Here is a 26,105-nt window from a genome sequence, read left to right as displayed (position 1 = left end):
AATAAAAAAACCTTTTTCCCACAAAAAAGGCAAAGCCTTCCTTTCTTCTGTGGTAGTAATGTTCTATGAGTATTCCTCAATTGCGTGGCTTCTTAGTGAAAGTCATGTCTTTCATAGTTGCTTCTACAGAGTCAAGGAAAGAAGCGTTGGCTGGAATCCAACTTCTTTCTTGCCTCCTCTAAGCTTATTGGCCATTAGTTTGTAGTGTGAGATCAGTGAGAGTGATAGTGGTGTTTGTTCTATTTACCACAATAGAAAGAGTAACTTTTAAACCTTTGCAGATGCCTTGGTAGAAGGCAGAATCCACATCCTCATCTATCCAGACTAACTCTGCAATTAAATGTTGTAAATCTCTAATATAGTACACCAGATATTCCTTGCCATGTCAAAGGGCGATTTCAGTAGCATGTGCAGAGGCTTTCGTTTAGATTCTTCATCAACAGTTCCTAAGGGCCTAACACCATTCTGACGTTGAAGTACTACTAGCCTCCCCCCCTAAACAATGCAGCATACTGTCACTGCTGAAGAGGCTAGGGCACACAGCACTGACATCCCAACAATTTGTTTCTAAGGTAAGTTGTTTATATGAAAGTAAAAGCAAAAACAAATCATAAACACTGGTTTGTTAATATAAATATTTAATATTTTTATTGTTGGCGCGTCTGACCTTAATAAGTAAACTTACAAGGGGATGCGACTAGGTTGATAAACCTTTTGACTAGCAATTAAGATGTTCTTACCATAGCTCCAGTACGAAAACAATAATCAATATGCAATAATCAATAATCAACATCAATCAATAACACCAATAATCAATGGAGTCAGTAATTGTCTCACACTAAAACTTTTCAGTCATGAATAACCACACCTTTTTGTGAAAGTTAGAATATTAATTTCCCTATATTAACAATGCTAAAGTCATGCAGATTAATCTCAAAATCAAATGAAACACATACAGAAACAATACTGGCTGTCCAAAGAGGCAGAAGAAACATAATCTAATCAAAGCTTGAACTACAACGTATTCTAAAGTCATGGTGCAGATGAATAAGAAAGTGAACTGCGCAAATGAAATTTCATACATTAAGTTTAGCAGAGAAATTCATCAAGCATTAGTCTCTGTTATCATGATTTCATTAGTAAGGATCCTTAACTAACACCTGATTAGCATCAGCATGTTTGGCTTTATGCAAAACAATTTAGTAACACAAATTTGGAAAACATCTAACTATGGCTCTATCAAAACAATGCAGTTGGTAACTAGAAAGAAAAAGAAAATGCATAACAATCAACAGTCTGGATCATAATACCTATCCTCAGTGTGGATCAACACGCAGAGTCAGTCTTCATCCTCAGGACATCAGTCGATCAGTATGGCATCAGGATTCAGCATCAAAGTTCAGAAAAAGCAAAGTCTTTAAGCATTAAAGTTAAGCACATCTCTTGTCAAGACGCATAGGGAATATTTACTTTTCGACCAGCAAGAAAATGGGCAATGGGCAATGGCAAAATGCGAGGGCAGAATATCTGGCTAAAAATGCTGCTTTCTTCTCAGTGTAGGCACGTTAAGTCAAATCTACTAAAACTTCTTCCAATATCCCTGTTGGTCAGTTAATCGCATGTTCACACTTTGTCCAATAAAACCAAAACTCCAAATCTATGAATTCTACTATTACTCTGTTCACATGTCTTTGAGGGGTTTGTCTTGCAAGGTCCTCATCATCCGGCTTGTCAGGTAACAATATTGTTGCAGCTTCCACTCTAATCAGTATCTCCATTGTTGTTCTCCTTCGAAAGTCAGTCTCACACATTACAAACAAAATGTTACATTAACAGGAACATTATCTTCTAGTCAGCTCTCATGAGAAGCCGTACTCAGTTGCGAGCACATAATACAAAATGGAAAATCACAGTTTAACTCCATAATGCAAAATGGAAAATCACAGTTTAACTCCCTAGCCAGCCATTTATTAAACATTAAGAAATACAGCTTTGACATGAGGCCTGGCAAACTAGGCCAAGACATTCGCTAAGTTAAGGCCTACAATTAATAAAACTAAAGCAAAATGCATAACCCTTAATATGACATATTATTACATTATTCAAACATATATTCAACATTTCATTATATTAATTCACTAGTAAGTATACTTCGTGAATATTGGCCGCCACTCATTGTAATCACATTTTAAAATGCGTGCATTATTTTTCAACGTTATTTTATTTTTTACATAAACTTATTATTCAGAATACATCAAAACTCATCAATAATCTTTATTAATACACCTGTGCTAGCAATATCCAGACCAGCAAGGGCAAACATTATCAAACAACTTCCAGTCCTAGCATGTTCTCAATGATGCTTGAAACAGAGTATTTCTTTTAATGCAAATATTTCAATAAAAGATATTAAAATGATAAAAAAAATAATGTTAATGATGACTTCTTCCATTAGAGGCGACTTGACCTCCCAGCAGGTGTTGGTGTCTCTCCGTCTTCTACTTCTCCACTTCTGCTCCTTCTTTGGTGTGCACTATGTACCCCCTGAACGGAAAGGCAACTTAAAATTGAAGCTTCCTCACTTTCTGGGGATTGACCTTGCTCTTTTGCACCTGTACTTGTTGTTTGCAAAGCTTGTACTAAACAACACACTATCTCTACTTTTATGACACGTTTCTGCTTGGAGTGTTAAGTGTTCTGTGTTCAGAAAGAACTAAAGTGACTGTTGCAAGATGTTTTTGGTTTACTGACTACCCAAAGACATCCATTCAAGAAATGATTTGGCATTGTCAGCACCTTAGGGAATGTGCTTCATCAGGCGAAATGGTGCATGAGGCAGTGACTTCCTCTATCGTGACCTCTGTAATATTATTGAGGGATCAGTAGCAAAAATTGGTGTCCCAAGCAGCCTTGTAGCCTTCCCTGATTTCAGTTCCCAGACACACCCTACCAGGTAATACCCCTTAAGTCCTTAAATTGTTACTGTTGAATGGTGGGCATTAAGTTTTGAAGATCCCAAAATTGTAAGGATGTCTGTAGAGCACTCTCTCCTTCAATGTCAATTGAAGTTTGTGCTCTAATTTCTGCTCTGCACCTATGAAGAAGCCTGTTTCTTAACTGTCCGCACAACAAGTTAGTGTGTTTGTAGTTTCGTGGTAGGTCTCATTGGATGTTAAGTGTTTGCCTGGGACTGTTGAAGCACTCTAGGGCCTGTTGGTCTTCACCTGTCCACTGAGTGACAGTTGGCTGACTGGTTCGCTAAAATCCATCTCCTGGACTTCCTCATTCCTGCTTCTTCCTCTTCAAATGATGATATGTTTGTAGGTAAATGCAGTGCTTACTACTTTGTTGTGTGGCAAGCATAACAGTACTAAATATAAAGCAATGAATAATTTCTACACTACTCATTTATTTCAATTCACCATTTTTAAAGCTACGTCCACCTTGATTTAATACAGTATGTAAAAAGATTTGAACTATGACTTCTTGTGTCTGTCATAAAACCACATATTTCGTAATGAATTTCTTCTGTTAGTACTAATACAGCTATAGACTTTTTTGACATGTCCTTATAGCTGTACAACATAAGGAATGCAACATGTTTTTTGTAGTTTAAAAAACTTTAATAAGGAACACATACCATAAACAACAAAATTGCCATATAAAAGGACCTTTGCCAAAGGATAGCAATTATGACAATGAAATGGGAGCATAAGAAGGACAAAGACTAATTAATTATATGAAACATTTAACCTATGTAACACAAGCGTTTAACCATTTTCATGTATATGGGGTAGAGGGAAAAATGAGGAAGCGGGAAAATGAGGAAGCGGAGTAAATTAAATAAAATATAAATAAAAGATAGTTAGAAAAGAAGAGAAAATGAAGACCAAAAAGCTGTAACAAGTAATAACATAATAGCAATCCTGTAGAAAAATACTAATAATAAGTAAACGGGTAAGGACAGAGAGTTCAATATTTCATGGGGGTTTGATATTTACACCTGATATCAAACTTGTATTAGAACAATTTGTACAACATATATTTAGAAAAAGCACCAAAGGTAGCCATGATAAATCTCTATTGTTTGATAGAAGAGAATGAGTTAGAAAGACTGCATCCAATATATGATGATGGCAAACATTATACCAATAAGTTTAAAAGATATATTTGAAGAACATTTCCAGTTAGCAGTGATTTGTTAAAAAGCGATTGCCAATAATAAATCTAAAGTAGTCTTATACAAAGTGGTGTAATTAGTGACAAATAACCTCCCTAGAAATGCATGTAACGGGGAAAAGGGGCATTGGATATGAAGACATTTTGCAATCAGAGACTAAACGTATGCCAAAGAGTAATTGTGTTCAGGCACCAAAACAATATATGTATTAGAGCCCTGTTAGTGTGCTGCCAAGACCTACGTTTATTCTGTCCACAAGTGAATTTAGCAGTGAGGGATTGGGTTCTGTAAAGTCTATTATATAGAAAAAACAAAGTTTGTGTGGTAATAGCATTTTGGGACACTTTGAGAAGCCTAAGCCAAATTTGGTCCCAGAACACAGCAGACCAAGAAGTGTTCGTATTGGATTCCCATAAATGTTCTATTTTGGATTTAGAATTACAAGTATCTTTAGGGAATATAATTTGTATATGAAGGAGGCTTTAGATGATAGCTCTAATATGGATGAAAATTTTGAGGAGGTTAAAACAATCGAAGGAGATTCTAGTAGTGAATAAAACGCATTAGTTGGAGATGGTCCTTCTTAGATGATTTCCCTGAAGTTTTTTGCCTTTTTCCTCCTGGTCTTTTGCTGACTCTATTTGCATGACCTTAGGGCTCTGGGCACTTTCTGACTATACTGAGGTGGGAATGTGTGCATACCCTGCCTACACATGCTAGGAGGGGGCACTTACATGATTGGTTCAGGTCCTGTACCCTGGAGGGCCATGTAAAAAAGGGGCAGGGACCTTATAAAAATAGTTTTATAAGACCTAGTGTGGTAGAATAGCCAAATTCGTTTTTCCCTCACTCTAGTGAATGACCTCCCCAGGCTAAAATGAGGAGACTTTATTTTAAGTAGCAAAGTCCCCTTAAGTGTCAGAAACCTTGAGTTTGGTATCTAATTATTTTTTATCAATCAGTATTTGTAAAGTGCGGCTACTCACCTGTGAGGGTCTCAAGGCACTGGGGGGGAGGGGCCTCATTCGAAGATCCAAGTCTTGAGGTTCTTCCTGAAGATGGTGAGCAACAGAGTTTGTCTGAGGTGCAGGGGGAGGTTGTTCCAGCTCTTCGCTGTAGTGTAGTTAAAAGATCATCCTCCGCCGGTGGTTTTGCAGATGCGAGGGATGGTGGCCAGGGCAATCTGGACAGAGCGGAGGGATCTGGTGGGGGCGTGGAAGGAGATGCGGTGGTTTAGGTAGGCTGGTCCTGCGTTATGTATGGCCTTGTGTCAACATCAGGACAGTGTGCGCTCTACGGGCGAAAATAATGCAAAAACCCAGCCTTTATGCAAGGGTATAATTCATGCATTGTATTTATATGCAGTATGTTAACCTTTTGCATTGCAGACTTTAACCTTGAAAAACACTATTAATGATGCTTGCAATAACTGTTAATTTGCAATGTATTGCTGCAGGCTTACTGAGTGTGTTAGGGCGTGATCCCTTTCTAGGACCTTCTAGAAGCTTTCCCTGCAGCATGACTGGGTGTGGTTTGTGGGCTGGGCCAGACTCCATATAAGGGAGCTAGCCCAGCTCCCCGTGCTCACTATTCAGAGGTCCCGGTGCAGAGCAGCTGCAACTTCCTGAACTCCTGTTCTGGAGGCCTACCTTGATGTTCCAGGCCTGCCCCGCATTATATTGGTGATCCTTGAGCAGGGTGGTAAGGCGGAGGTCGGGCTGGGCCCCTGACCCTGTTCTCAGAGATTCTTGAGTTTTGGGCCTACTCGTGGAACTTTCAGAGTACGCGAGTCATTGCTCTCATGTAAAACTTGATGTTCAGATCGGCGGCAGCTTGCGCGATCATTTCATGGCACTTGCACATTATTGTTCGAATCAGCAGTTTGCGCGATTCATTTCCCGCATGTAAACCTTGGTGTTCAGATTGGCAAAAGCTTGCACGACCATTTCATGACATTTGCATATTCTTGTTAGAATCGTCAATGTGTGCGATCAATTCCCGCATGTAAACCTTGGTGTTCAGATCGGCAAAAGCTTGCGCGATCATTTCATGGCATTTGCATATTCTTGTTCGAATCAGCAGTGTGCGTGATTCATTTGCCACATGTGAAACTTGGTGCTCAGATCGGCAAAAGCTTGCGTGATCATTTCTTGGCATTTGCATATTCCTGTTCGAATCGGTAGTGTGCGCAATTCATTTCCTGCATGTAAAGCTTGGTGGTCAGATCGTCAAAACCTTGCGTGATCATTTCTTGGCATTTCCATATCCTTGTTAGAATTGATGGTGTGTGCGTTTCATTTCCAACATATAAAACTTGATGTTCAGGTCGACAACAGTGCGCGCGATCATTTCATGACAGTTAAAACTTTGATGTGAAGTGTTTGTTGAAGTGCACACATTTATCCTGGGCTTCTGGATTTTCTGCGAAGACACTAAACTCAAAATGTGACATTATTTGTGCGAATTAAGTTCCTACTACAATTCCTATTGTTTTCCTGGGAATATTTCAGATTGCCTTTGTCCTCATGTTTGAAATGCAATGTTTGTTCTGAAACATTATTCTAGAAGGTTCTAGTATCCCTAGACAGTATGTGACATTTCATGAAAAGCCCGTAAGAAACATTGTATTAACCATTCTTGATTTTTTTCCAGGTACCCAGAGTTCTTGAGGTCTAGTGACAGTAATTCTTAGGTTATCCTTGATTACAGTATGAGAACGCTTAGAACCATAGTCTAGTGAAAGTAACTATGATTATAGCTTGATATTGTGTTGTTTAACATTTTGCTTCCTACAGGTCTCCTTTCCAGATGTTCCCTACCTATTCCCCTTTTCCTCCACTTGGACTCTCTCAGGCTCTGTGATATTTCTATCAGAGTTCTGGAGCTGTCTAGTGGTGGACATGTTGGGAACGTGCACAGGCCCCTAGGATCTGGTCTCCCTGACAGAATAGTTAGCCCACAAATGTATTATCCTCCTGGTTTGCGTGTGTTCTCAACATGGCCACATTGGACGAGCTAGTCAGTTGCAGGAATGGGTAGAAAGGAAGGAACAAAGTCCTTTGGGTGTGTCTTGGCCTGGTCCTCCTTCTCAAGCTTCTGGAGGTAATCCTCCTACGAACATTTCCCTCAACGTTCCCTCAGCTATTCCCCTAGCTCCTCCAGAACGTTTTTCAGGCGATCCCATGAAAGTGCAATCTTTCTTGGTTATAGTGGAATTACATTTTACCTGCCGACCAAACACTTTCCCTGATGCCCACTCCAGAGTGGCTTTCTTGTTATCTTACCTGACTGGAGACGCAGCCACCTGGGCAATCCCTCTTGTGCGTAAAGACAGTCCCCTGCTTTACAATTGGAGAAATTTTGTTTGTGAGTTTGAACAAGTGTTTGATCGAAGAACAGTGACATTGCCGGCAGATCGTGAACTATTAGACTTGCGACAAGGTAGCCAAGATCTAGTTTCTTACTTAGCTAAATTTAATCGTCTGGTAGCCGAGACATCCTGGCCAGAAGAAAAGCAAGCAGCCTTGTTCTACAAAGGACACAAGGATGAGTTAAAGGACATTCTTGCCCAGATAGACCCGCAGCCTACAGATTGTCGAGATCTAATAAACCTTGTTTTGAGGCTGGATCATCGTCTAGCAGAACGACGGGGAACACGCAAAAAGACTGAGAAATACTCTTGGCGTGTTCACGATCATTGAGAATCAAGAACCCAGAAAGAGAGAACTCCAGAACCTATGGAAATCGGAGCTATCAGGAGACCTTTGACCAAAGATGAAAATGACCTACGTAGAAAGAATGGACAATGTCTTTATTGCGGACGCAAGGGTCATTTCGCCAAAGATTGTCCAATCAAACCAAAGAGCAAACGAGGTCCTGTCCAGAAACTTGCAGCCAATGTACAAGTCGAGCAGGAAAACTAAATCACCCAAGTTGTAAAGAAGGGTTGCTCTTGGGTGCCACCGTGGACCCTTCACAGTCTAGACATCTCAAGCTGGGCATAAAAGTTCAAGTAAAGAAAAAGAACAATTTCAAGAAGGCCCTCATAGATTCTGGGGCTACCGGGAACTTTGTTGATGCCCAATTGGTTCGCGCACGGGTGATCCCATGCACCAAGAAGAAGACTCCAGAGATAATACAAGCAGTAGATAGAAAACTCTTGACTGGAGGCCCAGTAATTCTTCAGACTGTCCCCTTGTCGGTGATCTGTGATGGGGGAAATCAAAGAACCAGACATGAAGAGAAGCTCATCTTTGACGTGATCCATGCTCCTCAGTATGGAATTACCCTTGGCTTACCATGGTTAACTCATCACAATCCTGAGAATAACTGGGCAGAACGGAAAGTCGTGTTCTCTTCCGCCCTATGTAATAAGAAATGTCTCCAGACGTCTCAAGTTGCCAAAAAATTCAACTCTCACATAGCCACTGGCGCAGAGAAAGAAATAAAGTTGCCCAGGCAGTATTCGTCATATGAAGATGTATTAGATGAAAAAGAAGCAGAAACCTTGCCTCCTCATAGACCTTATGACTGCCAAATTGATCTAACTCCAGGTGCGATACTCCCTAGCTGTCGTGTGTACACCTTATCAAAACATGAAAATCAACACTTACAAAAGTACCTAGATCAATTCTTAGGGAATGGCTTTATCCGCCCTTCCAAGTCTCTTGCAGCTTCTCCTTTGTTTTTTGTCCCTAAGGCAAATGGGGACCTTTGAAGCTGTATTGACTATAGGGGTTTGAACAAGGTCACAATCAAGAACAAATACCCCTTGCCTCTGATTCCTGTCTTGTTGGATCAAGTGAAAAAAGCAAAGATTTACACTAAGCTCGATCTACGAGGTGCTTACCATTTTGTCAGAATGAGAGAATGAGAGAAGGTGACAAATGGAAAACTCCCTGTTTGCTACAAGTACAAAGGAGCTGCCCAGAATCCCCTGCATCAAATCCTGCAAGCAGAGCCCAGCTGACCAGTGTTCAGGGGCCATTTGAGGATTCCGACCACGTGCATTCTGGGAATAGTCCCAACTCCCAAGGAGCAACTGAGAGCGTTTGGAACCTTGGATCAAGTTGTGGACACTTCAAGGACCCATAAAAACCTCTGGAAGAAGAACCAGACACTTGGAGACGTTTGGAGCACCTCCATAAGTTGAAGAGGTGCACTGTGGGGGTTGTAGTCCCAGACCCCAAAAGGCAAACCAGAGCCTCTGAACCCTTGGCTGGTGCTGTGGACCACTTTCCTGACTCAAGAAACACCTCTGAAAGTAAGTGTGACAGTGTTACCTCGTGGGTGGCCTGAACTCTGGACTTTGTCCCTTTCCTGTGTGACCTTTTTTTAACCCTTTGAGTGCTAGTTGCTTCTATGCTCTAGAAAACATTTATTCTTTACAAATTCATATCTCCATGTCACCTCATCTGATTTGAATCATCTTGGTGTCATTTTAAAGATAAAAACATAATCGTTGTTTATAAATTGGTGTAGGATTTTTATTGTATTTTGTGTTTTATTTACTGTTTTGTTATTTTTTAAATGCTTTACACACTTGTCTCCTAGGTTAAGCCTTGTTGCTTGTTGCCAAGCTACCAAGGGTTGAGCTGGGTTTAATTTATTGAGACCTAACAGGACCTAAGTGAAGGTTAGTGGCCTATTGCTAAATTTAGGTACTTACATGCCCTTATCAATAATCCACTTTCCAACAATGAGGAAATGGCGCTGGTCACTGTGTGTGTACGTCCCCACTGGCCCGCCAAACATGTGAATGGCCTGTCATAACAGGCTTGGGTGTGCGCACTAGGACCTATGGTGCTTTAAACCTGTATCCAACCTGTCGTAGCAGGCTTGTGCATGTGCACCAGCACCAAGGGGGTGTTGAATATTTATCAAGCCTGTCATAGTTACGAGTATGCATTAGGACCTATAGTGCTTCAAACATATAACTAGCCTAATGTAGTAGACCTTGCATCTTTGCTTTTAAACATGTGCCCAGCCTGCCAATGCAGGCTTGTGTGTGCGCAAGGGCACGTATGCCCAGAGAGTGAAGAATACCCATGTGTGTCTTCACTACATAGGAGAGCTGCTCTGCCCATAGGTTAACATGGGAAAAGTGTTACAATTATTCCAAGCTGCAACAGTGGATTGCAGCAGAGCTGCTTAATGTTGTTTACTATCATTTGATTTGTCTTGACAACCCCCTTTCTATGGTAAAGATGGTTTGTTAATAATCATGGAGAAATGCCACTTATAGAAAGTGGACATTTCTCTGCCATAAAATGCTTTGTGTGCTTTTCAATTTGACTCAAGCCCACACCTTGGGATGTAAGAGGACATCTGTGCATTCCACAGCAACAGCTATAACACTTGGACACACAACTGGAACGAAGACATCTGCCATCTGTGGGCAGGCCTGACTTGATAGATTGAAGGGAGAGGTTATGACATTTGGCCTTTCAGAGCTAGTTCATGGCCTTATTAACGATTAAGATCTGCATTCCACAGCCCACTGACGGACAGGACTGAAATTTAGGTGAGACATATGTGGTTCAAAGGGGAACCCCTCTAACCTCCCCCAACTTCAAAGGCACACTATAGTATAACTACTGGTGCCCCACTGCAGCAAAGTAGTGATACACTTGCAGGAGTGTGCTGCGTACTGCCAGAAGAGCCTGTTGTGCATAAGGAGTAATTATTGTCCTAGGAAGGGACTGCGCACTCTTCCTGCATCGTGGTTGGCCTGGGCAGATTGGTTGCTGCTGTGTGGCCCTGTGAAGTGTGCTCTTCAAGGGCTTGTGGGCTTGCCCCCTGTTCTCTGATGGAGGTCTCAGAGACATCAAAGACCTGCAAGGGATCTACACCTTCTACCTGTGTCATCTGGAGAGCAGGGCCCTCTTAAGTGCCTACATCATCTGCTGGATATCACCTGACAGCAGCGGTGTGAACGTGAAAGCAGGTATTGAGTTTCCCCCTCACCTTAGCCCCAGAATCCTGAATAAATGTAATTCTGGCCGTGAGTGGTCTAGTATCTGGGAAAAGCGTGCTATCATTTCCAGTTAGTGAGGAGGCAGGGTAGTAGGTGGAGGGTGGAGGAAGGTTTGGACCAATGGGGGGGGGTCTGCGAGTGCAGTGATCACTAGCCTGCTTGACATCAGTACACCACGCTAGGGTGCTTGAAGTGAGTTGTGAGCGTGTGCGTGTTATGCTAGCCTACCTGAAATGTCTGACACCGCTTAGTGATACAAAGTGGCTGAGTGGGAGTGACTGCCTATGTTTGACTATACCACACACCTGTCTGGCGTACACATTGTTTCTTGGTCTGAGGACTATCACGGTTGACATTGGGTTTTACTTGTGCGGCCTAGACAGCGGAATTATCTAAAAGTGCGGCTTTTCGCAGTTTGCACACATTGGTGCTATCGTTGTGAATGGGGGTGCATCCTAGAATCGTGTGACATTTAATTGGAAAAGTTGCTAGTATGAGTCTCATGCTGACAGCGTGTTGGTACCGCATGAGGGTGCTGGAAGGGAAAGTATTATTTTTCTTTCATGTACATACTGCTAATGTTGTTTTAACACAGTTGGGCCTAGTACTGCTTGTGATATTTCTAAATGTGATTTATGCCCAGATTTACATGATGCTCATGGTGTGTTAATTAATGTTCGTGTTGAATACAAACTTTATTTATATACACCTTGTGTGATGCTCAGTGTATTTGTTGTGTGATAGTGATGTGCCAATGCTTTACACATTGCCCTGTGATAAGCCTGACTGCTCTGTGCCAAGCTACTAAAGGGTTCAGGTTATACAGTGAGTGTAATCAACCATCCCTGACAGGAGTGTTAGGTTCTGCCTGGCTAGGGCCTCACCTCAGCCAAACAGAACGTGACACCTCTAATAGCATCAAATACAATATTTATTATAAGATAGAGAACTTCTTGTGGAAGTGGTTCAGACAAATAAATGTTTTTAGAAAGATTGGAAATGATATAGGAACATCTTCAGTGAATAAATCTTTTACCCAGACAATGCCTTTCTGCCTCCAAGAACACCAAAAAACCAATGTGGTATTTATTTTAAGACATTTATTGTAGCATAGAGATGTGGTAAGAAACCTAGGGGCATATTTATACTCTGTTTGCGCCGAATGTGCGTCAAAATTTTTGACGCACATTCGGCGCAAACCCTGCTCCATATTTATACTTTGACGTCCGACGCAGCGGGCGTCAAAGTTCCACCATGTGCGCCATTTTTTGGAAGGGGGAACCAGCCTTGCGTTAATTATATGCAAGGTAGGCGTTCCCTTCCAAAAAATGACTTTAAGGCCTGTGCCCCATATTTATACTGTGACGTCATTTTGACGCACAGGAGGGGGCAGGCCTTAAAAAACGGCGCCCAGCCTGATGTGCGCCGTTTTTTAACGCCTGGGTCGGGGCAGGCGTTAAGGGACCTGTGGGCTCAGAAGGAGCCCAGAGGTGCCCTCCCATGCCCCCAGGGACACCCCCTGCCACCCTTGCCCACCTCAGGAGGACACCCAAGGATGGAGGGACCCATCCCAGGGAAGGAAAGGTAAGTTCAGGTAAGTATTTTGTTTCGTTTTTTTTTGTGGCATAGGGGGGCCTGATTTGGGCCCCCCTACATGCCACTATGCCCAATGACCATGCCCAGGGGACATAAGTCCCCTGGGCATGGCCATTGGGCAAGGGGGCATGACTCCTGTCTTTGCTAAGACAGGAGTCATGTCAATGGAGGTAGGGCATCAAAAAAAATGGCGCAAATCTGGTTGAGGCCTGAATTTTGCCTCAGTCCTGACTTGCCCCATTTTTTGACGCCCAACCTCCATTTTCCCCTACGCCGGCGCTGCCTCGTGTGAGTCATTTTTTTTTACGCACACCAGTCCGCAGCGCCGGCTAATGCCATTCCATAAATAAGGCACCCGCATGGCGCTTTGGAATGGCGTTAGCCGGCGGTAAAATTTTTGACGCACAACTGCGTTGGTGTAGTTGTGCGTCAAAAAGTATAAATATGGACCCTAGTACGATTGGGTGTAATTGAAAAATAGTAAGGTTTTAACAGCTGACAAGTGTGTTTAAAAATGGGTGTAGAAATAATGTATGATGAGCAGGAGGGAGAAATAACCTCTTAGGTGGAGAATGGAAGAAGAAATGTTTTTTCAGTATCCAGCCAGAATGAACTGGAGATGGATGGCGCTTTAGAATTCTGCAAAGATGCTTGTCGCGAACAAAAAGATTTATGATAGAGGCAAAGTCTGCAAAATGTATACTGCCATAACTCTTAGATTGTTTTGGTTTTGCAAGAGAGATCCTAGATTTTTTTTATCTCTGTAGAAATGTAGAAAAAGAGAATCTATTTTCTTGAAATAAAGAGAAGGTGTTGGTATAGGAATCATAGATACAACATATAAGGGGTTATTACAACTTTGGAGGAGGTGTTAATCTGTCCCAAAAGTGACGGTAAAGTGACGGATATACCACCAGCCGTATTACGAGTTCCATAGGATATAATGGACTTGTAATACGACTGGTGGTATATCTGCCACTTTACCGTCACTTTTGGGACGGATTAACACCTCCTCCAAAGTTGTAATAACCCCGATAGTGTGGGAGTAGCCATCATTTTAATAGAGGTAATACAACCCTACCAAGAAAGAAACAGACAACTCCAGGAGGATAGTAACAACTCAAGTTTGGCTAAAGTTTCCTTGAGAATAAAAGAAATTTGAATAACTAATAGATCTAGAGAACCAAAGTCCTGGATATTTAATCTTTGAGGAGTTCCATTAAAAACCCAAGGATTGAAATGTGTGCTTGAAAGTGAATTTATTGAGTGGCAAAATTTTGGTCTTCTCTGAATTAATGTTGTAACAGGAGACTGAGGCGAAAGTGGTAATTTCTGTGAGGAAAGCCAGAATCAAAGAAGCAGGTTTTGATACGAAGAAGATAATGTCATCAGCATAAACTGATAATTTCAACTGATTAGCACTGTACTGAAAGCCGGTAATAGAAGAGTCACTATGTATATGGAAAAGGAATCATTCCAGAGCTAAGGCAAAAAGTAATGGGGACGAAGGGCAACCTTGTCAAACACCCCGATGAAGAGAGAAGTAAGGAGAAGTGTGTCCTTTGACCAGAACTGAGACTTTTGGGAAAACATATAATAAAGAGATTGAGGATATAATGTTGGGGCCAAAGCCACGCTAAGCTAAAGATTTGAACATCATTTTCCAGTCAATCTTGTGAAAAGCCTTGTCCGCATCTACTGTTATAGCTGTTAAGGGATAAGAAAGAAGTGAGGTTTTATTAAGGATATTAAAATGTAATTGAGTATTACCTGAGGCAAGGCATCCTTTTGTAAACCCTGTCTGTTCTTTGACGTGGGGCAAAAATGTTCAATGCGCAACAGTAAGAGTCTAGCAAAGATTTTGCAATCTACATTTACAAGGGAAATTGGTCTATAATTTTTACAGTATGAGGGATAATTACCTTCCTTGTGAATCAGGCAGTTGGTGGCTTCCTGGAATGTGCTGAATGTCAAACCTGCTGTAAAGAAAAAAGTAAATAATTGTAACAATCATGGTAATAGAAGTTTGGAGAAATGAAGGAAAAATTCCACTGTGAAGTCATCAGGGACGGCAGTTTTCTCTTACTTACATGCACTAAGAGCATTACAGATTGCTTGTAATGAGGAACCTGTCTAGAAAGGGAGCATTACCTAGATCATTGTGAATGGGGGTAGGAACAGCATCCAAATAAGAGTGAATAGTAGAGGAGAGTGAGTGGGCTTCAGGAGTATAAGAGATTGATAATATGAAACAAACTCATTTAGTATGCCTTTATCATTAAAGGAATAAGAGCTTGAGAATCACATTTAGAGTCAATATGATTGTGATTTTTTTAACTTTAAAATAGAAGGATAGCAGTTTGCCAATTATATTATTACACTCATAGATATGGGCACTTTGTTTAAGTCATATGGAAAAGGTGTTATGAGTAGATTTTTAATTAAACTGCATTTTGGCTTTCAAAAGCTTCTTTAGGACAGAGTCAGATTTCATCATATTGTATTGATGTTCTAATGTGTTAATAGTAGATAAAATAAATGTGTTTTCTTTATTGTAAAAGCTCTTCTTTTTAGCTGTAAATCCGATGATAAATCAGTGAACAGCAGCATTAACAGATTCCCAAAAGAGTTGAGGGTAGATTTTAGGTTCATCATGAATGGAGAAGAATTCTATAGAAAGTAGAGAAAAGAAAAAGAAAAGTTGGGACCTTGTAAAAGAGAATGATTAAATCTCTATCTACTGGGGTTGGGTTGGAGTGGAATGAATAAAATGTCTGTAATCACTGGTGCATGGTCAGAAACTAAAATAGGACCTAGAGAAGAACCAATCATATTTTGGGATAAAGATTTACTATAAAGATATGATCAAGTCTAGAAAGGGAACCATGAACAGGAGAGTAAAAGGAGTAATCTGTGAAAGAGTGACCACTCAGCCTCATTGAGTCAAGTAGAGGTTGTTGTGTAATGGTTCAGTGTAATTTGTTATGCATTTTAGAGGGTATAAATATAACTGTAGATTGATGATCAAGAAAAGGAACCATAATCTGACTGCAATCACCTCCTAAAATAAAAGAGTGATCATCATATTGTAAGCATTGTTTTAATATACCTGGCAAAAAATGAAGTCTGGTTGTGTGGGGCCCTCAACATTGAAAACGGTTAAGGGAATATTAATAATAAGGAGTTTTATTAAAATCCATCTCACATCAGTATCAGTTGTTTGAGAGACAATTGTAACATGTAGTTTTTGATGACACAAACTAATTACACCATGTCATTCATGAGGTGATGGAGATGGAGCTTTAAGGCTTCCAGCTCTGTGGTGAGTGTTTCTTGAAGGAGGGACAAATCAGAATCATATCTGGCCAAATGAGATATAATTCTCTGTCTTTTAAGATTAGTAACACAATTGACATTCCATGAGAGTCCTCTGAATGTTATGAACAATCAAAAAATAAAAATTCATGAAGTCTTTGTTAGTAGTAAAGGAGAAGAATGTCCTAAAAGAGGTTGAGGGGAAGAAGGGCATACAATAGATATAGGATGAAAAGAATAACACCAAGGAAGAAGGCTGAAAAAGGAAGGGGCAAAAAAGAAGGAAAAGAAGGGGAACAGAATCCGAGCAGAAGAGACAGTATATGTCAAAACTTTGACGACTGAAACACACCTTGATAAAGCACGTAAATAAGGATGGGGGTGGTGACAGCAGAAGGAAGAGATGGCACAGCAGGGAGAACACGGTGCAACGATGACAGGGTGTATGTCAACACATTTGACAGAAAAGGACAAGGAAGAAAAAAACTGCAATGAGGAAAAAATATAATAAAATTCAATAAGAAGGATAAACAAAACTGAAACACAACAATTTAATTATAATTAAACTTCATTTAAACAACAATGAAGTGTAAGAAGACAGCAGTCTCTCATACAGTAAATATATAATATTAACTCTTAGAAAGAGATGACATCTTCATGGTGTCAGAGAAAAAATATTTTAGAAAATGTTTAAGGTCTGCAGGATGCTCGTAAATGGTAGTCTTATCATGGATGGTGACCTTAAAAAAGCATGGATGAAGCAGACCATATTTGGCACCTATGTTTCACAGTTGAAGGCGAAGGTCAGGGAATTTCTTTCATCGGGTAGCTGTAGGTCTGGAGACATCTTGAGTGAGGAAGAGTTTATTGCCTCACCAGAATTATTATTTTTTCAATTGTGCAGAGTTAACAATTTTTTTAAGGTCAGTAAATTCTTGAAACAAAATAATGACTCCTCTTGGTTTAAGTGGTTGCGCCGTTTGAGGCGTGGGTCAAGTCGATGTACATGCTTTGTATTGACAGTGGAGGTAAAAAAGAGGAGGAAAAAAAGGTACCAGATCCGTGCCTTTAATGCTTTCCTGAAGACCATAAAGGTGAAGATTGTTTCTCCTATTCCCATCTTCCAAATCTTCTGTCTGAAGTTTGAGTTGAGCTACCTCCTTCTCCAATGTAGTGATTTTATTAGTTTTATCGTGGGTGTTCATTGCTCCATCATCGAGACCCTCCTCTTAATATTGGACCACTTATCATCTAAGTATTGTATGCAAGCATTGGTTTTCTCCACAAAGGGATGTAGTGCTTTGATTTCATTAATCAAGAGTTCCAATGAAATAGTTGACCGCAATTTTACCGGAGAATGGGGATCTTGTTTGTCTCATTTATGAGTAGAAAGAGGAGTTTGTGACTTTAAATTAGATGAAGAAGCTGCAGATTTGGGAATGGTAGAAAGTGTTTGCTCAGACTGAGATAGACCAGTTTCTATTGATGAAAGATTTACAAAGCATATAGCCAATGAGGACAATAATTTAAGTTTTCTAGTCATGCCCACATAAGACCAATATTTTATTACCAGGTAGGAAGCACGAAGCATATTAGTAGGAAGTAGAACATCATAAAAATATGCACATGAAATGCCAAGTATCCAAAAAAGCTGCGTCTCTGAAGATCCTTTCTATATATGAAAAATTAATTTCAAACGCTCCATAGCATAGGCAACCAGAGTCATTGGATGAATATGGTTAAGTGCTGTACCTTCATTGTGAAAAGAAGTATTGTGATGAGGAAAAACTGCAGCAATTCAGAAGTGTTGAGGAGTGCCCACCCTTCTGCTCTCTGACCCCCTCCCTTCCCCACCTTCATAGTTCTGTCTTCCCCTCCTCATTTCCTGCGTCCTACCTTTCCTCTCTCCTTCTCTAGCTTCTCCCTCCTCCCTCCCCTTCTCATCCGTTAGTATTGTTTTGTTTCAGTGTATGTATCACAATTAACATTTGTATTCTCAAATGAGGTCATATAGGACTTACGTGTCATTGTATTTAGTGGTGTTTCTCAGAAATTTATTTATAACAATAAAATAATTGCTTCAAAAAAACATTGAAGAGATTCATGATGGCTGCTGCCCCCCTTCATGAAGTGTAAAAAAAAGATGTCTTGATGCTTCAGATGAAGGGGGTGCATTCCCAAAATTTAAAGAGACTACCTGTTTGTCTTGGACACTTCTGAAATGAAAATCACCTCATTGTGAGGTAATTATGTGTGTAGTTATGGCATCCTCATTTAAATTACACTGCCTCTGCACGGAGATCCCAGCTCCAGCGGTCATCTTCTGTGGCCATCAAGCCCCCTGTCCCCCATGACAAGTATTTTAACTTTGTTGTTGACATTAAGAATGCAAGTCATGTTTTTAAAGAAATTACACTTGCCAGTGGATGTTGGTGGAGCAAATCAGTCAAAAGCAGTGACTCTATTAACTCCTCCATAGGAATAGATGGTTGCTCAAATGAAGGTCCACCTCCAGTGCCAACTACCTCTTTCCTCCAACTTGCCATCTTCTACTTGGTTCAAGAACACAAGTCATACCATCTTTCTCTGATCTCATCAATGGAATGATGAGTCACTCAATTCATGGTTTAGACATTCTTGAATGACCAACAATTATTTTCTTTTTTGATTCTCAAGGACAATCAATCAATCAATCAATCATAGCATTTATAAAGCGCGCTATGTACCCGTCAGGGTTTCGAGGCGCTGAGGGGGGGGGGGGGGAGCGCTGCTGATTTAGCGGTCGAAGAGCCAGGTCTTGAGGAGCCTTCTGAATGCGAGGAGGTCCTGGGTCTGGCGAAGAGATGTGGGGAGAGAGTTCCAGGTCTTGGCGGCGAGGAAGGAGAAGGATCTGCCGCCGGATGTCTTGCGCTGGATTCGGGGTACGATGGCGAGGGCGAGGTTGGCGGATCGGAGTTGACGTGTTGGAGTGTAGAAGTTAAGTCTGGTGTTGAGGTAGGAGGGTCCGGTGTTGTGAAGTGCCTTGTGAGCGTGGGTCAGGAGTTTAAAGGTGATCCTCTTGTCTACCGGGAGCCAGTGGAGTTCCTTTAGGTGAGGGGAGATGTGACTTCGGTGGGGTATGTCGAGGATCAGTCGGGCGGAGGCATTTTGGATACGTTGGAGTCGTTTGATGTCTTTGGTTGGGATGCCTGTGTAGAGTGCGTTGCCGTAGTCAAGTCTGCTGCTGACGAGGGCTTGGGTCACTGTCTTTCTGGTTTCTGTTGGAATCCACTTGAAGATTCTGCGGAGCATTCGAAGGGTGTTGAAACAGGAGGAGGAGACGGCGCTGACCTGTTTGGACATGGTGAGGTCGGAGTCCAGGATGAAGCCGAGGTTTCTTGCGTGGCTGGCAGGCGTGGGCGGGGGTCCGAGGACGGAGGGCCACCATGAGTTGTTCCAGGCCGAGGGAGTGCGCCCGAGGATGAGGACTTCCGTCTTGTCGGAGTTGAGTTTCAGGCGACTGTTGTTCATCCAATCGGCGATGGATTTTAGTCCCTCGTGGAGGTTTGTTTTGGCGGTGAGCGGGTCTTTGGTCAGGGAGAGGGAGAGGACGAGAGGACAGAGAAAGACAACTTCCCAAATAACTCATCATTGTGGGCAACACAATCTTTGAATAAGATCTCCAATTCTTTCCCATGGAATTTTTGTTTCCCTTTTCACCATCCCATTTCTCGTATCATTATTTGGTTGAAGCTTTCTTTATTACATAGTGTTGGACTGGCCCTTTATGCAGTGTGCAAAACTGGGCACACTGTGCAGAGTGTCTGGGCAACCACACATTGGTTTATAGAAACTAGACAACCTAATGCTCTAATTTTTACGGTAGCTTGTTCGAGCAGTTTGGATAATCTTGGAGAACTGCAAAGCATTTGTTGTACTCACAGTATCAATAAAGCAAGACACACTCTCAAAAGAATAACTCGAGACCAATTTACAAAAATACTTCAGATTTTTATAAACCTTTTAAAACCAAGATCATCAAAATCAGGTATTACGTTTTAAGTTATACTTTTTTGAAGTTCAGCAAAAATAGTCTTTTTGTGTGTAATTACACACCATAGGAATCAATGGAGAAATACTTATAAAATCAGGCAATGCATTTACTAATGTTTCCTTTTGCAGGCATGTCGAGCGTGTCGGTGGCGACTATGGGCCAGCTGAAGAAGTTAAGGTAGCTCCCGGTTTCAGTGGGAGCAGCTGCAGACGGTTGTAGGAACTGGTGCCAGGCCACTGCAGGGGACTACTTGGAAAAGCACTGCACAAGTGGACTTAAAGGTAAGTCCACTGGGTTCTCTTGGAGTGTTGAGGTTCCAAAGAATGGGGGACCTTAAGGGCACAGTTGGATCTTTGGTGCAGGGCACATGGCGGCTGGGTGCCGAGTGAATTCCGTGAGCCAGGAGCTATGTGCAAAGGTGCCCTTGGAAGCAGGAGGTAGGTTGTGTTGAGGTTCACTTGCAGGTCAGCTGGGGCACTCTGGTGGGAGGTCCTGGTTTTTCTGAAGACCCTCAACTGGGGCTTCCTCCTGGTTCTTTTTCTGTCCAAAGTGGACTGTCCTTCTGGGTGCCCAATGTTAGGTGACCATTACATGGGGCTATTGCACGATTTGGATATTGGAGGGTGCAGTGCCACGAAACTTGGCACACTTGTAGGGTTTGTGCCCATGGCCAATCAGGTGGAGATTAGTCTGGCTCAGGCATCCAGTTCCCTGGTCAGCAGCCGGTCAGTGAAGTGGCCTTCACTGGGTCTTTGGTCTTTGTTTGCAGGAGAGTGATTCCTTCACTCAGAAGGGAGATCTTCTGTGATATTGGAAGTGTGGCGGTCCTCTTGGGGTTTGTAGAGTCTGTCCTGTGTCCAAGCAACCCCTCAGCGGTGATTGTCGAGTCCTGTGTGAAACAGGCAGGGTTTGGTGCCTTTTCTTGGTGCAGCAGGACTTCAGTTATTGAGCCTAGGGTCTTCTTTGTTGCTGGTCTTCCTTTGTCCTTAGAATATGATTCTCTGGTCTAGGGATTCCTACTAAAAACTGTATTTAGTGGATGTTAAGGGGAGTACCTAGTAGTCTGTTTTCCTGCTGTTGCTCCACCAAAAGTGGGGGTTTGCAAAGGAGTGGCCATCTGCTGCTAGCAGCAGGCTTCGGGTCGAGTTGCAAGAACAGTAAGCCCTTTGAAGCTCGTTAGCAAGTCAGTGAACATTCCTGGGGGAAGTGTGAAAGCACCTCTGCCCAGGAAGGGCTTTGTTCTGGGTCCGAGAGCAGGATCTCTCACTGCAGGGTTCCAGAATTGTGTCTGGTGGTGGCAGGATGGTTGTAAGCAGCCAGCAACCATGCCAGGATAGCTAGCATGTGCAGGGGCACCTCTAATTTGACCCCAGGGTACATTTTGTAATAAATCCAATACTGGTGCCAGTTTGGATTCATTATTCTGAGTTGTTTGATACCAAACAACCCAGGGTTCAGAGTAGCCATCATGTAACTGTGAACCTTGTACTGACCAGTGTCCAGCACATGAATGTAAAATTGCTGCTCTGTTCACTTACTATGTCCCAGGTCTGGCAAGGACACAGTAGGTACATATTGCTCATGCATCTATGCACACACATACAAGATAGTGCACCCCGCCTTAGGGCTAGAAGGCATGCCAAAGGGCTGACTTACCTCTATTGCATGCAGTGTATAGAGGACAGGGCACACAGGCTGTGTGTCATGTCGAGTTTTCATTTTAGGATTGTGTCAGAACACTCAGCCTGCAATATCAGTGCCTGGTGCTTCTGGATGCATGGCCCTAGAGGGTGGCATAATCTGTGCTGCTGCCTTCAGGGGCCTACCCTTAGCACCCCATGCCCTGGGTACCAAAGTACCATTTACTAGGGACTTATAGTGACAGCTATAGATGTTGGCAATAGTGCCAATGCATCGCAACAGTTTTGGGGTAGAGATCTGGCCCAGGGAACCTGGTTAGCAGGGGCCCTGTGCACTAACTACTTTGAGACCACATCAAATACCAGCCAAAAAGTGGGGTCTAACATGAAAAAAGAGGCCTTTTCTCACACAGTTTTCAGCAGTTTGCAACTAGTGATTCAGTAATTTGTGCTAATTACAAATTGCTTTTTGTTTTTTGTACACCTGCCTCCTTATTTACACATAAGGGGAGTGGCACGGGCCGCTCCCCAGGGGGTCAATTTATTTTAAGGCCATTTCTGTTCCCCCCGGGGTCAGATCGGTCTATTATAATTACGCCGATCTGCCATCAGCGGGAGCAGAATTCTAGACACAAGGGATAATTTTTTTTTTTTTTTTTTATGTGGGGAGTGACCCCTTAGGCAAGGGTTACTCCCCGGGGGTAAATTTGTTTAAGGCCATTTCTGCCCCCTTTGGGGGCAGATCAGCCTATTTTTACTAGGCCAAACCACTAGGCACCAGGGATTTTTTTTTGCACCAATTTCCCACAAGGGGAGCAACTCCTTAGACAATACTGGTGGGCAAGGAGGCAGAAAGCACACCAGAGACCAGGGAAGATTTTTTTTCAAAAAAAGAGGGTGGGGGTATGGCCATACCCCCACCCAAAATAAATGGGGCCCAAGTTGTTCTGCCCACCGATGGGCATATGGGGCAATTACCCCCGATCCACTCTGGGGGGGGGGGAGGGAGCAGAAAGCCTACTAGATGCCAGGGAATTACAAAAAAATAAAAAAATAGTGGGGTGGTGGCTACCAACCAATATGGGCATGGTCATGCCCCAACCCCAATTGAAGGGAGTAACAGTCTTTTAGCTCTCCCCTGCACACTAAAACATGTTATCCCACAGCAAGCAAGAGGACATTTGATTATTTTGGGTTTTGGTTTTACATTTGGGCCCTGAGAGCTTGTCTAATGCTCAAAATCGTCCCACTTGGAATGATGAGGGCTGTACTTTTTGGACTTTAGGATGCTACCATGTAGAAAAATCCACAAGACCTAGAAGCATCTGGAAACTAAACATCTGGGTGGGTCCAGAGTGGTGTGCTTCACATGCACCCGCACCATTTTCTTGCCCATAATGCCCTGTAAAACTCCAACTTTGCTGAAAATCACACATTTTTCCCATATTTTTCTGATGGAACCTTCCGGAATCCACAAAATTCCTACCACCAAGCATTGTTGCATCTATACCGATAAACATTCTGCCCCACTTGTCGGCCTAAATGTTTTTTTCAGACTGCCCTTTCGGGCCCACTTGAGTTCCTCCTCAATTTGGACATGTTTTTGGCTCTTCCCTGTCACAGGCACTTGGCCCACCTACACAATTGAGGTATCATTTTTACCAGAAGACTGAGGGAAAAGTTGGGTGGTAGGAAATTTGTCCTGGTGCAGTGATCCCACACAGAAATGTGGGAAAAATTTGATTTTTTAGCTAAATTTGAGGTTTGCTGAGGATTCTGGGTAAGAAAACACTGGGGGATCCACGCAAGTCACACCTCCCTAATCTCGCTTGGGTGTCTAGTTTTCAGAAATGTTTGCGTTTGGTAGGTTTTCCTATATGGCTGCTGAGCCCAGGAACAAAAATGCAGGTGCCCTCTGTGTTTTGGGGCATTTCCTTTTGCGGGCATTAGGCCTACCCACACAAGTGAGGTACCATTTTTATTGGGAGACTTGGGGGAATGCTGGGTGGAAGGATATATGTGGCGCCTCTTAGATTCCAGAACTTTCTATCACCGAAATATGAGTAAAAAGTGTTTTTAGCCACATTTTGAGGTTTGCAAAGGATTATGGGTAACAGAACCTGGTGAGAGACCGACAAGTCACCCCATCTTGGATTCCCTTTGGTGTCTAGTTTTCAAAAATACAGGAGTTTGGTAGGTTTCCCTAGGTTCCGGCTGAGCTAGAGGCCAAAATTCACAGCTAGGCACTTTGCAAAAAACAGCTCTGTTTTCTTTGGGAAAATGTAATGTGTCCAGGTTGTGTTTTGGGGCATTTCCTGTTATGGGCACTAGGCCTACCCACACAAGTGAGGTACCATTTTTATCTGGACACTTGGGGGAACGCTGGGTGGAAGGAAATTTGTGGTTCCTCTCAGATTCCCGAACTTTCTGTCACCGAAATGTGAGGAAAAAGTGTTTTTTTGGCCACATATTGAGGTTTGCAAAGGATTCTGGGTAACAAAACATGGTGAGAACCCCCACAAGTCACCCCACCCTCAATTCCCATAGGTGTCTGTTTTTCAAAAATGCACAGATTTGGTAGGTTTCCATTGGTGCCAGCTGAGCCAGAGGCCAAAATCCACAGCTAGGCACTTTGCAAAAAACAGCTCCATTTTCTTTGGTAAAATGTGATGTGTCCACGTTGTGTTTTGGGGCATTTCCTGTCACGGGCACTAGAACAACCCACACGTCAGATTTCAATATAAAATTGTGATGTGTCCATGTTGTGTTCCCTGTCGCAGGTTTTAGGCCTACCCATGCCAGTGAGGTACAATTTTTATCGGTAGACTTGGGGTAACATAAAATAGAAGAACAAGTGTTATTGCCCCTTGTCTTTTTCTACATTTTGTTCTTCCTAATGTAAGACTGTGTAGAAAAGAGTCTATTTGAGAAATGCCCTGTATTTCACATGCTAGTATGGGGATCCCAGAATTCAGAGATGTGCAAACACCCACTGCTTCTCAACACCTTATCTTGTGCCCATTATGGAAACACAATGGTTTCCTTTATACCTATTTTCCACTTTATATTTCACTAAATGAATTACTGTATCCCAGGGATACAATGAAAACCCATTGCAAGTTGCAGCTCCATTATTGGCTCTGGGTACCTAGGGATCTTGATGAAACTACAAGCCCTATATATCTTTGCAACCAGAAGAGTCCAGCAGATGTAACGGTATATTGCTTTTGAAAACCTGACATAGCAGGAAAAAGTTACAGAGTAAAATGTGGAGAGAAATGGCTGTTTTTTTCACCTCAATTTCAATATTTCTTTAGTTTAGCTGTTATTTTCTGTAGGAAAACCTTGTATGGTCTACTCAAATGACCACTTGCTGAATTCAGAATTTTTTCAACTTTTTAGAAATGTTTAGCTTTTCGGGATCTAGCATTGGTTTCATACCCATTTCTGTCACTAACTGGAAGGAGGCTAAGAGCACAAAAAAATAGTAAAGTTGGGGTATGTTCCAGTAAAATGCCAAAATTGTGTTAAAAAATGTGGGTTTCTGATTCAAATCTGCCTGTTCCTGAAAGCTAGGAGGATGGTGATTTTAGCACCATAAACCCTTTGTTGATGCGATTTTCAGGGAAAAAAACACAAGCCTTCTTCTGCAGCCCTTTTTCCCATTTAAAAAAAAAATGTTTTGCTGTATTTTGGCTTGTTTCTTGGTCTCCTCCAGGGGAACCACAAACTATATGTACCTCTAGAATCCCAAAGACGTTGGGGAAAAAATGGACACAAATTTGGCATGGGTATCTTATGTGGCAAAACTTTATGAGGGACTAAACGCGAGCTGCCCCAAATAGCCAAAAAAATGACTGCCACCTGAGGAGGAAAGGCCTGGCAGCGAAGGAGATAAGCAGGAGTCTATGCGTTTGGTAGAAAATACACATGCTTCTGAATCCTCTCTATCCTGCGATCCAGTTATATCTCCATATTTATGTTTGTCTGGCATCTCTGAGCGCAACAATCGTAAGAACAACAGCTGCCTACTCACTAGGCACTGTGACAAACTGGTCACGTGACCCTGGGACACGCAGGTAAACATGTACACCTTTTGCCATAGAGCAACAGATGATGACGATATACACACACGCGTTATTTTAGGATTGCCAGGTGACTGAAAGACATCTGTTCACTTCTGGCTGCGACAAGCAAATGGTCAAATGAGCCATATTTGGTTTCACAGAACTGACTTTTACGTTGACCCACTAACCGTTAATTGAATAGGAGTACTCACCTATTAAACTGTATTTTTCTGTGCAGCAATATTGTACAAAAGGAAATAACAAACAGCATCCTCCTGTGAGACACTGGACAGATATT

The sequence above is a fragment of the Pleurodeles waltl genome, chromosome 4_1 (genome assembly GCF_031143425.1).
Source record: "Pleurodeles waltl isolate 20211129_DDA chromosome 4_1, aPleWal1.hap1.20221129, whole genome shotgun sequence".
In the NCBI taxonomy this organism is placed as follows: Eukaryota; Metazoa; Chordata; class Amphibia; order Caudata; family Salamandridae; genus Pleurodeles; species Pleurodeles waltl.
Note: the sequence above shows the minus strand (reverse complement) of the source record.